This window comes from Rhinoraja longicauda, chromosome 24 (assembly GCF_053455715.1).
Source record: "Rhinoraja longicauda isolate Sanriku21f chromosome 24, sRhiLon1.1, whole genome shotgun sequence".
Classification (NCBI taxonomy): domain Eukaryota; kingdom Metazoa; phylum Chordata; class Chondrichthyes; order Rajiformes; family Arhynchobatidae; genus Rhinoraja; species Rhinoraja longicauda.
The window spans coordinates 11,894,824-11,910,277 of record NC_135976.1 but is presented as its reverse complement, the minus strand read 5'-3'; the positions used below and the strand labels follow the sequence as shown (position 1 = coordinate 11,910,277).

At 43.2% G+C, this 15,454-nt stretch overlaps 1 protein-coding gene across 4 annotated transcripts in view; it reads left to right on the top strand.

The window, feature by feature from the left end:
* LOC144605427 (synaptotagmin-B) overlaps positions 1–15,454 on the top strand; it is a 549,186-nt gene that overhangs the window by 242,318 nt on the left and 291,414 nt on the right. The gene's annotated exons all lie outside the window — the stretch shown is intronic.

Genomic DNA, 15,454 nt, shown 5'->3' with positions numbered 1-15,454 from the left:
CCTCTATCTTCCTGTCTCCACCTATATCCTTCCTTTGTCCCGCCCCCCCGACTGAAGTCTGAAGAAGGGTCTTGACCCGAAACGTCGCCCATTCCTTCTCTCCCGAGATGCTGCCTGACCTGCTGAGTTACTCCAGCATTTTGTGAATAAATACCTTCGATGGTCAGTGTGGAGTTGGTACCCTGAAAGGCCTGTCTGCATGCTGTATCTCCAAACCAAAGCAAACTAAAGAACAAACAACACTGTAGTTGAGGCTTGTGTACTATTAACTTGGTAACCAGTTCCAGAGATGCCTTTTATTATTGCAACTTTGTACAGATCTGCCATTCTGTCACTTGTCTGAAACCTCATTTGATTAAATTGGATTATTTTTTCCTGATACTTTCCCACTAAATAAACCCATAAGAACAGCTCCCCCTCCCCCTCCCCCTCCCCCCCCCCCCCCCCCACCCCCCTCACTTTCAGTCTGAAGAAGGGTCATGACCCAAAACATCACCCATTCCTTTTCAACAGAGATGTTGCCTGACCCACTACGTTACACCAGCACTTTGCGTCTATCTTTAAGGATAATAAAAATGTTAAATCCATTATCAAAAATCCATTATAAATGTTGGAACTTATGCAACCTTTACCTGATCCTATATACCGCCAACCGTGATCTGTCAGCAAAGTTGTCTTCTTTCTCCAGGAGTCTGTTCTTTCTTGCCCAAATGTATTCTGAGATCTTGCTATTTACAGCATTCAAATAAATTGACACTCTACAATTTAGTCCAGTCACCGCCAAACATTCCACCAGTTTTCTCTGCTATTTGGACATTCCCAGTACAGATGTCATAAGGTCATAAGTGGTAGGAACAGAATTAAACAATTCGGCGCATCAAGTCTACTCTGCTATTCAATCATGGCTGATCTATCCCTCCCTCCTAACCCCATTCTCCTGCCTTCTCCCCATAACCCCTGACACATGTACTAATCAAAAACCTATCTATCTCTGCCTTAAAAATATCCACTGACTTGGCCTCCACAGCCTTCTGTGGCAAAGAATTCCACAGATTCACCACCCTCTGACTAAAGAAATTTCTCCTCATCTCCTTCCTAAATGAACGTCCTTTAATTCTGAGGCTATGACCTCTAGTCCTGGACTCTCACACTAGTAGAAACATCCTCTCCCTATGCCTAATGAAACCGTGGATTCGAAAGCAGCCACAGATGACCACATCTATATGCAAAGGCAATGCCACATTAATAATTAATATAAGGAGCGAAGAAAATATGCCACCAGAGATGCTATGTTACAGAAATTGGTCATATGATGCCTCACCGGTTTCCCATGCAAAAATAAACATAATGCACTATCACTGGCACAGAATCCTTACATAATTCATATCGAGGTTAAGTTTAGATAAATGGATTTTTCTTCAATTCAGCAAAGATCTATCTCAGGTAGCTTTAAATTATTCATTTTCTCATAAAAATTCATAGTTAATGGGGAAAAGGCTTCTATAATAACCCTATTTTCTTAGAAATCTCTTTTTTTGCATTGAGGAAAAATGTATTCTTTTTCCTGTCAGAGTACTTTATACAGTTGGCCTTCGCACATGTATAAATTCATTCTTGGCAGTACCTTCTGCCACCATTCGTTTGACTGCAAGTGTGCTGAAAGCTTAGCATCATCTGGCAATAACATTTATAAACACTCACTGCTTGTGTTGTCACTGCTTCTAACCTACAGTCAAGATGTGGAGAGATTTCTTTGGTAGTCTTCCTGCTAACCAGCTCACAAAATTCAACTGCAAACACAAATTATCAAACCTAGGATTTTGCAGAAACATATGACTTTGCTCATTATTAGATAAATATGTTGGATTATCAGCAGGATTATCCTCATTTCTTTTGGGATTGCTTTAAGGAATGATATATTGATTGTTTTCATTTCTCTTGTAATGTGAATTGTACTGCTGAATGCAACTAAAGGAATGAATGGATCAGTAATAATCAGAACTCAAAATATTCAGAACGAGGGGCGGCACAGTGGCACAGCAGTAGATTTGCTGCCTTACAGCGCCAAAGACTCGGGTTCGATTCTGACCATGGGTGCTGTCTGTAGGGAGTTTGTACGTTCTCCCCCATGGCCACGTGGGTTTCCTCCAGGTGATCAAATTTCCGCCTATTTTCCAAAGACGTGCAGGTTTGGAGGTTAATTGGCTTCTGTAAATTGTTGCTAGCGTAGAGCATAGAACTAGTGTGGAGTGAAGGTAGCCATTGTGGACTTGGTGGGCCGAAGAGCCTACTTCTACGCTGTATCACTAAACTAAACTAAACTAAACTAAACTGGACTGAACTGAACTGAACTGAACTGAACTAAACTAAACTAAACTATTGACCTAAAGAAGCAATGGGATGAACAGAACCTTGTCCGCTTAATGGAGCTGCCGCAGAGATGGTTAGCTGCTTCAAGTTCTGAAGCATCCACATCACCAGGAACCTAACCTGGTGATCACAAAATGCTGGAGTAACTCAGCAGGTCAGGCAGCATCTCGGAGAGAGGGAATGGGTGACGTTTCGAGTCGAGACCCGAAAAGTCACCCATTCCCTCTCTCCTAGATGCTGCCTGATCTGCTGAGTTACTCCAGCATTTTGTGATACTTTCGATTTGTACCAGCATCTACAGTTATTTTCCTACATAACCTGGTGATCAAGTAAGTGCATCAACGTATTTACTTTCTGAGGCGTCTGAGAAGATTGAACGTGTCCACCAGGATTTGCTTAAACTTCTCCAGTTGCACTGTAGAAATTATTCGGATCACTGGTCTTAATGACTACAGGCCTGTCGCACTTACCTCTGTAGTCATGAAGACCTTTGAAAGACTTGTGCTGGCCCAGCTGAAAAACATCACAAACCCCCTGCTGGACCCCCTGCAGTTTGCACATAGGGCCAATAGATTAGTGGAGGACGCAGTCAATCTAGGCCTGCACTTCATCCTCCAGCACCTAGACCGCAAGGGGACCTATGCCAGGATTCTGTTTGTGGACTTTAGCTCTGCATTTAACACCATTGTGCCAGAGCTACTACAATACAAACTCTCCCAGTTGACTGTGCCTGAACCCCTCTGTCAGTGGATCATCAACTTCCTGACGGACAGGAAGCAGCATGTGAGGCTGGGAAAGCACATCTCGGATCCGCAGACCCTCAGCATAGGAGCACCGCAAGGCTGCGTACTCTCCCCTCTCCTTTACTCTCTCTACACCAACGACTGCACCTCCACAGACTCCTCTGTCAAGCTCCTCAAGTTTGCGGATGACACTACCCTGATTGGACTGATCCGGGATGGGGAGGAATCTGCCCACAGATGGGAAGTGACACAGCTGGCGTCCTGGTGCCATCGCAACAACGTGGAGCTCAATGCTCTCAAGACAGTGGAACTAATTGTAGACTTTTGAAGAGATCCCCCTCCACCCACTCACCATCAACAACACCACAGTCACATCTGTGGAGTCATTTAAGTTCCTTGGAACCATCATCTCCAGGGACCTTAAATGGGGGGCCACCATCGACTCCACAGTCAAAAAGGCCCAACAGAGGATGTACTTCCTGCAGCAGCTGAAGAAACACAATCTGCCACAAGCAATGATGGTCCAATTCTATACTGCTATCATTGAGTCCGTCCTCACCTTCTCCATCGTGGTCTGGTTTGGCTCAGCCACCAAGCACGACATCTGGAGGCTGCAACGGATCGCTCGCACAGCTGAGAAGGTTGTTGGCTGCAACCTTCCCCCCATTGACGAACTGTGCACTGCAAGGGTCAGGAAGCGAGCGGGCAAGATTATCTCTGACCCCTCTCACCCTGGCCACAAACTCTTCGAAGCACTTTCCTCTGGAAGGTGACTCCGGACTGTCAAAGCAGCCACAGCCAGACATAAAAACAGCGTTTTTTCCCCACGAGTGATAGTTCTACTCAATAACCAAAGTCTGTAGTCTCTTTTTTGCTCTGGTTTATTTTCACCCACATGTTTAGACCGTAATGTTGTATCCTTATTGTTTTGATGTGGTTGTGCTTTATTCTTAATTGTTAACTGTATGTTTGTGTTGTCATTTGTGAGCGGAGCACCAAGGCACATTCCAAGTATAGTCACATACTTGGCCAATAAACTTATTCATTCATTCATTCATTCATAAATGCGCCACAGTCTGGAATGATAATTGCTCTTGTCTAGCTGAAGCCTCAGCGAGTGATGAACATAGCCCAGTCCATCACAGTCTCACCACTGGAGAATGCTCCAGCTTATTTTAACCTATTCCTTTTCTCCAGCGATGCTGTCTGACTCGCTGAGTTACTCCAGCTTTTTGTGTCTATCTTCAGTTTAAACCAACTTCTGCAGTTCCTTCCTACACTGTCTCACCACTTCCTTCCATCCAGTCCATCCTCATGGTGAGTTGCATCAGGAAGACTGGAAGTATCGTCAAGGGTGCCAGCCACCCTGGCCATTCTCTTTCATTTCTTCGACCTTCTGGGAGAAGATACAGGAGCTTGAAAGCCTGGAATTCCGACTTATGGACAGTTTTAGACACAAAATGTTGGAGTAACTCAGCGGGGACAGTCAACATCTCTGGAGAGAAGGAATGGGTGACGTTTCGGGTCGAGACCCTTCTTCAGTTTCCTCCCCACAGCTATCAAACTCCTGAACCAATTCACCTCTTGCACACTCACTTCTTTGGCGTGCTGTGGCACTCTTACTCTTAACTCTCCTTCATCCAGTTATTGCACTGATGTACTTTAGTTTACTTTGCACTACTTCAGACCAGAATCAAAGATCAAAATCTTTGCACCATTCTAGGTTTTGCACCTGCCATTGTCTTTATTGTTGTATTCATCATTACCGTATATACTTTTTTACTCCATGAGCTTCATGCGAACAAGCAATTTCATTTATGACAATAAAGTAATCTATTCTACTGTGATGAATATTCAACAAGGTGGGAATGAAAAAATATCAGCTAAAATATTTATTCACAAAATGCTGGGGTAACTCAGCAGGTCAGGCAGCATCTCAGGAGAAAAGGAATAGGTGACGTTTCGGGTCGAGGCCCTTTTTCAGACTGATGTCAGAGGGGCGGGACAAAGGAAGGATATAGATGGAGGCAGGAAGATAGAGGGAGAACTGGGAAATAGCCAAAATATTGGTTATTTTGGGTGGCCACAATAGAAATATGCACAATCGGAACAAAATGCAATTGTCCCCCGTTTTAAATTGTCATTAAAATGCAACAGGGAAAAAGAACTCAAAGTTTCATTACCATTCAGTTTCCATCATCCTGTCACTTTCACGTGGTCCTTCTCTAATTCTTTCGCTCATTTTTATCAACTCTCCTACCTCAATCTCAGGAGATATGTTGGTGACCACATCATGTTACAACTGTACAAGTCGTTGGTGAGGCCATACTCAGAGTGTGGAGTTCTGGTTGCTGAGCTATTGAAAGGATATGATCAAGCTGGAAAGGGTGCAGGAAAGATTAAAGTGGAGGGATTGAGCTGTGAGGATAGGTTGGATCAGATGGAGCTCTTTTCCCTGGAGATTTGGAAGTTGAGGAGTTACCTAGAGGTTTATAACATCAGGAATGGCATGGATAAGGTGGATGGCTATGGTCTTTAAGTCAGTGGAGGGGATTATAAGAAAGGGAGGCATGATTTAAGGTAAAAGGGGGAAAAAAATTAAAAGGGAGCTGAGTGCTAACCTTTCCACACATAAGGTGGTGGGTACAAGGTGCCAGAGGACCCAGTGGGTGCAATTACAATGTTCAAAAGCTATTTAGGCAGAAACCTGGATTGGAAAGGTCGAGAGTGCTGTGGTTTACATGTAGCCAAATGGTGGCCAACTTGGTTAGCATAGATGAGTTGAATCTGTTTTCGTGCTGTGTGGCTCTCTAACCAATATCCTTTGCAAGCCCAAAGACTTGCACAATTATCTTGTTCATACCCCACCCTGTTCAAACTCCATTTCATGGTCCCAATTTCTTTATCTTCAATGTGTTCATCCTGCAGATGCCTTTTTACGCGTGCTTCTTTCTTCCTTAAATACATTTGTTCCTCCCACCATAGTGGACAGGACTCTTGGCCATCACTCTTCCATTTCTCGCGCTCTTGCTCTCACTTCCTCTCCTCCCACCCACAACAAACAAAGGGGTTCCCTTCTCTTCACCTTCTAGCCCCCCCATATTTATCAGATCATCCTTTGTCATTTCATCACCTTCAAACTGATACCACCATTAGCAAAATCTTCATCTCCTCTCCTCTTTCAGTATCCCACGGGAAACATTTTCTCCCTATTCCCCGATGAACTATTCGACCACTACCAATGTCCAAGCCTCTTCTCCTGGCACCTTCCCTTGCAACCACAGGAGATGCAACACACATCCGTTTACTTTTTCCTTTCCCACCTTCTAGGCAACCAAACACTTCAGTCTGAAGAAGGGTCTCGACCCGAAACGTCACCCATTCCTTCTCTCCCGAGATGCTGCCTGCCCTGCTGAGTTACTCCAGCATTTTGTGAATAAAAACCAAACACTCCTACTAGTTGAAGCAGAGATTCATTATCATCTTTTTCCAATTTAAGTACTGGATTTGGTAACCATAATTTGGTCCCTTCTACATTTCATAAAACAAGAATAGACTGAATGATTGCTTTGCAGGACACCTCCGTACAGTCCTCAAAATTGACACATGAACCTCCTGTCATCTAACACTTTCATTCTTCTTCCAATATTCTCTCGGATCTCCATGTCGATGCGTCTTCAATTGTGCCAGTAGAAACATAAAAACATAGAAAATAGGTGCAGGAGTAGGCTTTTCGGGCCTTCGAACCAACACCACCATTCAATATGATCATGGCTTATCATCCAACATCAGTAACCCATTCCTGCTTTTTCCCCATATCCCTTGATTCCGTTAGCCCCAAGAGCTATATCTAACTCTCTCTTGAATACATCCAGTGAATTGGCCTCCACTGCCTTCTGTGGCAGAGAATTCCACAGATTCACAAACTCTCTGGGTGAAAACGTGTTTCCTCATCTCAGTCCGAAGTGGCCTACCCCTTATTCTTACACTGTGACACCTGGTTCTGGACTCACCCAACATCGGGAACATTTTTCCTGCATCTAGCCTGTCCAATCCCTTAAGAATTTTATATGTTTCTATAAGATCCCCTCTCATTCTTCTAAATTCCAGTGACTACAAGCCCAGTGAAGCCCAATGAGAGCTCAAGGAACAACACTTCATCTTCTGAGTCAGCAGAGTGATACAGCTAGAGCTGCTGTCTCAGAGCATCAGGGACCAGGGTTCAATCCTGACCTCAGGTGCTCTTTCTATGGAGTTTGCACATTCTCCCTGTGACCCCATGGGTTTTGTCTGGGTGCACTGGTTTTCTCCCACATTCCAACACAATTAGAGAAAATTGGATAAGAAAGTTGTGCCTAAGCAGAAGCGATCCACATTTGCAGCTTACCCATTTCCTCTGGCAGTATATTTATTAGAAGCCAAATTGATACGCTTATTAGAGAGCAGATTTTAAGTTACATTTTGCGAGGGTGTATTACCCCTGTAGAATACACCACTCGGTCTTTAATCACAGTAAACCTTTAAACTGATCTTGATCTTAGTATGTGCTAAAGTGCAGCAAAGCCAGTGAAGTACAGCATCTGGGATGATGTTTGGCAATTCAGAAAATAATGTAATGCCTTCAAAAGGCATAATACCAACTGTGGTCATGACAAGAAAAAGGACAAGCAAATTCAAGTAAGACATTTTTAAACATGTAAAAACATATGTTGAGGCAGGTTTGTGCAGAGAACCATTTGGGTGTTTTGCCTGAGGTCTTAGTAGATGCCTTCCTCTCATGCATGCAAAGCGCAAGCAGCCTACCAGCTGGAATCAGCAGTTGTATTTCGGACTTGAAGGGTATAGTTTTGGTTTTAGTTTTGGAGATACAGCGCGGAAACAGGCCCTTCAGCCCACCGAGTCCACACCAAACTCCATTCAGACACACCAATTCCCGCACATTAACATTATCCTACACACACTGGAACAATTTCACATTCATATTGAACCAATTAACCAACAAACCTGTACGTTTTTGGACTGTGGGAGGAAACCAAAGATTTTAGAAACTGGAATTTAGAAGGATGAGAGGAGATCTTATCGAAACATATAAGATTATTAAGAGGTTGGACACGTTAGAGGCAGGAAACATGTTCCCAATGTTGGGGGAGTCCAGAACAAGGGGCCACAGTTTAAGAATAAGGGGTAGGCCATTTAGAACTGAGATGAGGAAAAACCTTTTCAGTCAGAGAGTTGTGAATCTGTGGAATTCTCTGCCTCAGGAGGCGGTGGAGGCAAATTCTCTGAATACATTCAAGAGAGAGCTGGATAGAGCTCTTAAGGATGGCGGAGTCAGGGGGTATGGGGAGAAGGCAGGAATGGGGTACTGATTGAGAATGATCAGCCATGATCACATTGAATGGCGGTGCTGGCTCGAAGGGCCGAACGGCCTCCTCCTGCACCTATTGTCTATTGTCTATTGTCTATTGTGGAGAAAACCCACGCAGTCATGGGGAGAAGGTATAAACTCCATTCAGACCCGTAGTCGGGATCGAATCAGGGTCTCCGGCGCTCTGAGGCAGCAACTCTACCGCTGCACCGCCGTGCCATGTAGGTATAGGATGGCATCAAAAATGGGGCGACTTTAGTGCACTGACTCAGTGTGGTCTGCTATCTTACACTCTTATACTTAGTATGATCGTGCCTAATATATGGAAAGGATTGTCACTGAACTGTAGGCAAAAAAATAATTTGACTGTACTTAGGTACATGTGAAAAAAAAGTACCATTGAACCGTTGAACCATTGCGGAACTTGCGCAAGCTATCATGTACAAGCCAACACCACAGCACCAAAGTGCAAATTTGCCTTCACAAAGTTTAGTTTAGTTTAGTTAAAGCTTTTTGTTGCCGTGCTATCCAGTCAGCGGAAAGACTGTACATGATTACAATCAAGCCGGGCCGGCCACAGTGTACAGATGCAGGATAAAGGGCATAACGTTTAGTGGGATTAAGAAGATCATAATTAGAGTAAGAAATGCTGTTGTTGGAGTAGAGGTTTGAAAGAGTGGAGCAATTTTAATGAATGATTGCAGATCCACTTTTGGGACCAGCACGAAAGGAATGTCCTGGCTTTGGCGCCATCTTGGGTGGAATGCTCTGCTCTAGTGGGAACTCCTAAAACAGCAGTAGGTCTGGAAGTTGTGCTTGAAAGGGAGGATGCTTTGACACAGATTTGCCGTTTGATAAGGGGACTGAGTTATGTGTAAGGGCACATGCCACCACCCAAAGACACTTGGAAGAGGAATCATAGGTAGACACAAAATGCTGGAGTAACTCAGCGGGTCAGTCAGCATCTCAGGAGAGAAGGAATGGGTTGAGTCCCTTCTTCAGACTGATGTCAGGGGAGGGGGCGGGACAAAGACAGGATGTAGTAGGAGACAGGAAGACAGTGGGAGATTGGAAAGGGTAAGAGGAAAGAGAGGGACCGAGGAGCTACTGTTCCACTGGAAGAGAATCATAGCTATTGGGGTGTTTATACCCATCCCAATGATCCCTCCTCATGCTCCAGGGAAGAAAGACAAAAGACTTAATGTGTAGGAAGGAACCGCAGATGCTGGTTTAAACCTATGAAAGGCACAAAATGCTGGAGTAACTCAGCTGGTCAGGCAGCATCTCTGGGGAAGACAGTCTGATGAAGGGTTTCGACCCATAATGTCACCTATTGTTTTTCTCCAGAGATGCTGCCTGAGGGGCTGAGGTACTCCAGCATTTTGTGTCTATCTAAACACAATACCTATCCTCAAATATATGGCCTCGGGATCAGTGGATACAAATCTTCACTTCCCGTCCCACTAAATATCTCTGGACAGGAACAGATCCTTTAAGTAATGCAACTACCACAAGGCCTGTAGCAGCTTGCATGACCAGTTTCATTCACAGACCTTGAATTTACATTGGAAAATCATGGCAGTAATTATACACTGAGAATCGCCAAACATGTTCTCTGTAAAAGTGGTGGAAGGAACTGCTATGTTCCTATGAAGACGCTGGTTTACATGGAAGATAGACACAGAATGCTGGAGTAACTCAGCAGGTCTTCAGAATATGAATATGTGCATAATAGCTAGGGAGGACCAAGTTATGGAAATGTACAAGGCAATGTTATTGTTAATATGCATGCAAAGGTACAAATAACATTGCATTTTACCGTTAATTAAAGTCTGTGTTGCACAATAGAAATTCTAGGTCACATAAGGATCCAAGAAAAAGCAACAAAAAGACTGAAAAGTGGTAAATCTATTTAAAATAAACTGGGGAAAAAAAATCAATTTTCTATGCTTTTGATGACCTGAGGTTATCGCCCAACAATACCATTAGACCAGCCAGATGGAACTGCATGAAGCTGCTGGCATGTTTTGTTTACAGAGGCATCCGCATTTCTTTGAAATTGTTTTGTTCTCCTCCCTGTCAGTTGAACTCGAGTGAGCCTTTTCATTCCTGTGTAGATATGCACTGGTGTGGGAGAATGGAAATTGATATTCTGCAGAAAGGTGTTTTTGTTCTGGAAACAATTACTGCTTCAGTGTGTGGGTGTGGAATATGTTCTTCAGGTTATTGTAATGGAAATCAGTTCCATATTTCTGGACAGACATTTTCTAATCACAAAGCCTATCATATTTTTATTTTTTATTTTCATCCTTTTGATAATGAGGTGCAGGCACCAATGTCCTGATGGACAGAGACCTCTCTTAAGTGAGGAAACAGATAAAAGTAGAACAATTGGAGATGGAAATGGAATAAGATTAAGATGCAGAGCAGATCGCCAGATGACGGAACAGTAGGATTGGCCAGAGGCAGTAACCGTTGTATTTAGGTGGTGATAACATCGACTAAAAATGTTAGAAGGAAATGAAGCAGATTTAGCAAAAACAGAATAGGATTGTAGAAGAAAGGAGAGTGTCAGTTAGGATATCTGATGATCTTCTTTTGCTTTTGTTATCTGCTTGCTTATCCAGCCGAGGAATAAAGTGAAGATTTTCATCGACTTGTTTACGTCAGTGTCATGAATTTGCTAAAACCCACGTTGTTTACAGCGAAAGCAGGAGATGATTTAGACACTTCATATCATTCCATTGCAAATGACTAGTTTTGCTATGCAATGACTAATTTCAGTATGCAGCGTTCAGCAAACTTTGGTGAATGTACTGGTGAAACAAAGTAACTCAGCAGGTCAGGCAGCGACTGTGGATGGAATGGACAGACGATGTTTCGGGTCGGGACCATTCTTCAGGCAGTCAGAGATTGGTTATGGAATCAGTAGCTCAGTCGCCATATGGAGGAGTGAATTCCCCATCCATTCCCTCCACAGATGCCGCCTGACCTGTTGAGTTACTCCAGTACTTTGTGTTTTACTCAAATTTCCAGCATCATCAGTTCCTTGTGTCTCCAGAAATCAACCAAATTTTGTTCTGCGCACCAAACAATTTTGAGGATTATATGCCCTTAAGATCTATTATTTTATTTTCAAAATACATCCAAGTATTTTGTGATATCAGGCCTTCAAACTGTGTTTACTTCTAAATTCACTTTCTCACATGGTTACTGAGCTACATATTCAATATCATTCCCTGAGTGCCTTCTATATGCAGCAGTAAAATAGCAATCTTTCATTTCATATCAATTTATTGCAATGAAGTAATATAAGTACGTTACTGAACACGACTTAAAAAGTAAAGGATTTTTAGACGCTGCCTTTAGACTTTAAAGATGCAGCGTGGAAACAAGCCCTTTGGCCCACTGAGTCCGTGCTGACCAGCAATCACCCCACACACTGGTTCTATCCTACACACTAGGGACAACTTACAGAAGCCAACTAACCTACAAATTTGCACGTCCTTGGAGTGTGGGAGGAAACCAGGGCAGCCGGAGAAAACCCACGCAGTCACAGGGAGAACATGCAAACTCCAAGCAGACAGCACCTGTAGTCAGGATCAAACCCAGGTCTCTGGCGGTTGTAAGGTAGCAACTCTACCGCTGCGCCACTGTGTACTAGGAAACTGGGTAGTCTGCACAACTGTGAAAACATTGGAAGTCCAGTCTGGCCACTTTCCTTCTCCATCTGTACTTTTATAATATTACTAGATCAAGTGGAGCCGTTGGGCCCAAACCTCTCCTGTATTGGAGCAGCACCCTCTCCTCCCCCCCTCCCCTCCTTCCCCCCCTCCCTCCCTCCACCACCCCCTCCCCTTCCCCCCCTTCCCCTCCCCCATCCCCTCCCCCCCACTCCATCCCCCTCAACCCTCTTATCCCCCCTCCTCCCCCCCTCCCTCCACCTTCCTCCCTCCCTCCCCCCTCCCTCCCTAGGAGATATATTCAAACTTTAAAATGTGAATAACTTAAAAAATATAACACCGATTTCAATGAAACTTCTTCCATTAGCACCAAAGGGACGTCGGTGAATAAGGTGGGCCTAAAATTCTCAGGCCATCATGTACCGTTTTGGCTGTAGTTCAGGAACAAACAAACAAACAAACAAGAGTTTTAGTATATAGATAGAGTAGCTTTAACATTATCAGCCTCGGTTTCCCAGATATATTTTACTGTAAGCATCAATATCCTCTTTGCAAAAAATCTTGTTTATATGTTTCTTAAACTTGTATGTATTATCTGCCATATTTTTTTAATGGAAACTTTTCTCCACCTGAAGTTTGCAAGGCACATTACCCTTTTCCACCACTTTTGGATGAGCAAATATTTCCACCAAATAAATATGAGGGAGATGGAAGCTATTGCCTTCAATTCCTACTAAAACCATTGAATTCCTACCCATTGACTCGAAATGCTATTGTTCGACCATCTTCCCACTACTCTGCATGTGTGTTAAGTTATATGTACATGGTTAGATCATCCCGATATCCATAGGACATTAGCAAATCCCACTCAAGATCTCTCCCTTTCTTCCAGAGAATGTAATCAGAACTTTGAGCCTCATATAATTTGGTCCAAAATGTAACTTTATATATCTTGTTTGCCCTTTGTTAAAATGATACCCTTTAGATTTTACATCCTGCTTCAATGTGAACCATTTGGATCCATTTATTGAGCTTTCTCCGTGTCACCAGGAAATTTCTTTCCCTTGGTCTTCCTGATATTTTTCACATAGTTCGAATTGCCAAACCTGGTGTCCCCTTTAATGCCAAATATTTTGTGCTCTCAAAGGCAATGCTGCAATGTCCTTAGCACGACACAAAGTGCTGGAGAAACTCAATGGGTTGAGCAGGATCTGTGGAGGAAACATTCACAGGAACCTAAATCTGTATATTCCCTCCACAGATGTTGCCTGACCCATTGAGTTCTTCCAGCAACTTGTGTGGTCCTCAAGATTCCAGCATCTGCCGTTTCTTATTTCTGCAAGGTCCATCGTATTCAATAGCGACCAGAACATCAGAGAGTACTTGATGTATAGTAACCAAATACTGTCAAGAATCAAAAGACAAGATTGTTTTATTCCCATATGTACCAAACAGAACAATGAAATTAGTCTGAAGAAGGGTTCCGACCCTAAATGACACCCATCCTTTTTCTCCAGGGATGCTGCCTAATCCGCTGAGTTCCTCCAGCACTTTGTGCCTATCTTCGGTATAAACCAGCATCTGCAGAATGCTTCACAATGAAATGATGTCCATTGAATATCATTTCTTTAGATCATGTGATGTAAGAAAATAACTGCAGATGCTGGTTCAAATCGAAGTTAGACACAAAATGCTGGAGTAACTCAACGGGTCAGGTAGCATCTCAGGAGAGAAGGAACGGGTGACGTTTCGGGTCGAGACCCTTCTTCAGACTGATGTCAGGGGAGGGGGCGGAACAAAGATAGGATGTAGTTGGAGACATGAAGACAGTGGGAGAACAGGGAAGGGGGAGGGGAAAGAATGGGACAGAGGAACTATCTGAAGTTAGAGAAATCAATGTTCATACCGCTGGGGTGTAAGCTGCCCAAGCGAAATATGAGATGCTGTTCCTCCAATTTGCGCTGTTCCTCACTATGACAATGGAGGAGGCCCATGACAGAAATTGTAGCTGTAACTCAACTATATCATTTTAACTTCCACAGTCACATATTCACCTTGATTACTTTTCCCAAATCGCTTCTCTGACTATGCATTCCAAATATTTCTCATGTAATCTTTTGTGTCATCGTTCCTAAATTTATGTTATATTTAACCACTCTACGCTGAAGCTATTTTCAATTGGTTCAGCTATCTAAAAGATGAAATCAATGCAAAACTAATTATATTTATATTGATTATTAAAATTTGTAATACTGGAAATCCCACCTTTATGCTGCAGAGCTGCAGGTGGAAAAATAAAATCACTTTTGAAACTTTCAATTAAAGCTAATGTAATTGATCCTACTCTAATTGATTTTTTTTTTTAAATTGTGTTACTGTTGTAATAGTTGGAATTGGACTAGATTGCCAATACTCTTTGTTGCTAAGCAACACTGCCTCAAAAGATCAGACCGACATAACCATGTCAATTAATTCATTTTGGACCAATGGACGTTTTTTGGGGGGGAAATTCAACCTAAAGTGCAAGGTGGCAGGTGCTACTTAAGTACTTTCGAAGACCACTTTGCTGCATGTGAAGGAAACCAAGCATCTTTAGGCCCAGGCCCAGCAGGGTTGGGATGGAGACCATGTGTGAAGATGTATACAAAAAGCTGGAGCAACTCAGCGGGACAGGCAGCATCTCTGGAGAGAAGGAATGGGTAACCTTTCGGGTCAAGACCCTTCAGTCTCAACCCAAAACATCACCCATTCCTTCTCTCCAGAGATGCTGCCTGTCTTGCTGAGTTACTCCAGCTTTTTGTGTTTATCTTCTGATTTAAACCAGCATCTCCAGTTCCTTTCCACACATGTGTGAAGATGTGCATGCTCAGGAAAAAGGTACAGGAACCTCAAAACCAACGTTTCTGCATTCAAGAACATCTTCTACCCAGCAACAATCAGGCTCTGGTGCACTACACACTCTAGTCTTAGCATCGATGGTCTTCTACGGACTGTGTCTTTATTGCGTTATGGACTTTGGTTTCGTCCTATTTGGTTACTTAGGATTACAGTTATTAATTTTTGTATTGTTAATTTTCATATATTTATCTGCGCAATTGCATAGACAGGCCTGTTAATCTGCAGAAAGTATGAATTTAATTGTTCTATTGTTGGAATGTATTATCTAAATGACTGCTGACTCTTGAAGTTTGCATGTTTGCCTCTTAACAGCATGGGATTCTGCTGACTGATGGTGAGCCACTGAATGAGACAGCAAGGAAATACTGTCGGAGTCTGTACCAATTGTTAAG